Consider the following 1,005-nt stretch of genomic DNA (forward strand, 5'->3'; position numbering starts at 1 on the left):
AAAAAAAAAGACATGGTTAGTGGGGGAACAGGTTACAAACCCACCCAAGGAGAGGGTATTGTTTATATCTCCACAGGGAAAGAGGGACAAGATTTCATTCAACCCAGTGCTCCAAGATGTGAATGCAACATACGAGCATGAAGCAGGGAACCAATAGTCTGAGGGGCCAGCCCCAATCCCAACTATGTGGACAGCCATACCTTCCCCCAGAAGAATTCACTTCAGAGGATAGCACTGATGCTACAACTCAGGGAGAGGGACATGTCTGATCAGAGCACACAGGACCAAAAGAAGGGGGAGGAAGAGAGAGTGGAGCACATTCTGGCCCACCAAGCCCTGAGGACGATATTCCTGCTCAGAGCAGCCAATGCACAGAGAGGACCATAGGGTTGACCCAACTATAAGACATGATGTCCCTTACTGACCTATAGCCCTTCCGGGGACAACACTGAAAACACAGTGTGGGAATTGTGCCCAATCTGAACCTGCCACACCAAGTGCAACAGGTGTGGGAGTGCAACAGAACAGCAAGGGGAGCAAAGCAATGAAGTCCCCGGGGAATACCAAAAATAGACTGTGGTGTCAGAGCATGGTACCCCATCAGACTTGACCAGAAAACACTCCTAAAGGTCAACAAATAGATCTTGAACTATTTATAGGCTTTTCTTTATTTCTTTTGTTTTTGTTGTTGTAATTTTGTTTTCTTTTGTTGCTTTGTTTTGCTTTGTCTTGTTTTTGTGCATATTATTGTGTCTGCAGGTTTATCTAGATAAGATAGGCTAGATAAATAATCTGGAGGAGAAAACAATGGGACTGATGGTCCAGGGGGACATGGGAGAGAGGGACACAGGGGAAAGGAAGTGGGTATTAACAAGCCCAGGGACAAGGGAACAAGTGATCCAAAATTGATGGTGAGGAGGGGGTAGGAGGCCTGGTAGGGCTTGGTCAAGGGCAATGTAACTGAGAGGAATTACTGAAACCCAAATGAAGGCTGAACATGATAGT

Source organism: Echinops telfairi, unplaced genomic scaffold (genome assembly GCF_000313985.2).
Source record: "Echinops telfairi isolate 266 unplaced genomic scaffold, ASM31398v2 ScPeMD7_7467;HRSCAF=8505_1, whole genome shotgun sequence".
In the NCBI taxonomy this organism is placed as follows: Eukaryota; Metazoa; Chordata; class Mammalia; order Afrosoricida; family Tenrecidae; genus Echinops; species Echinops telfairi.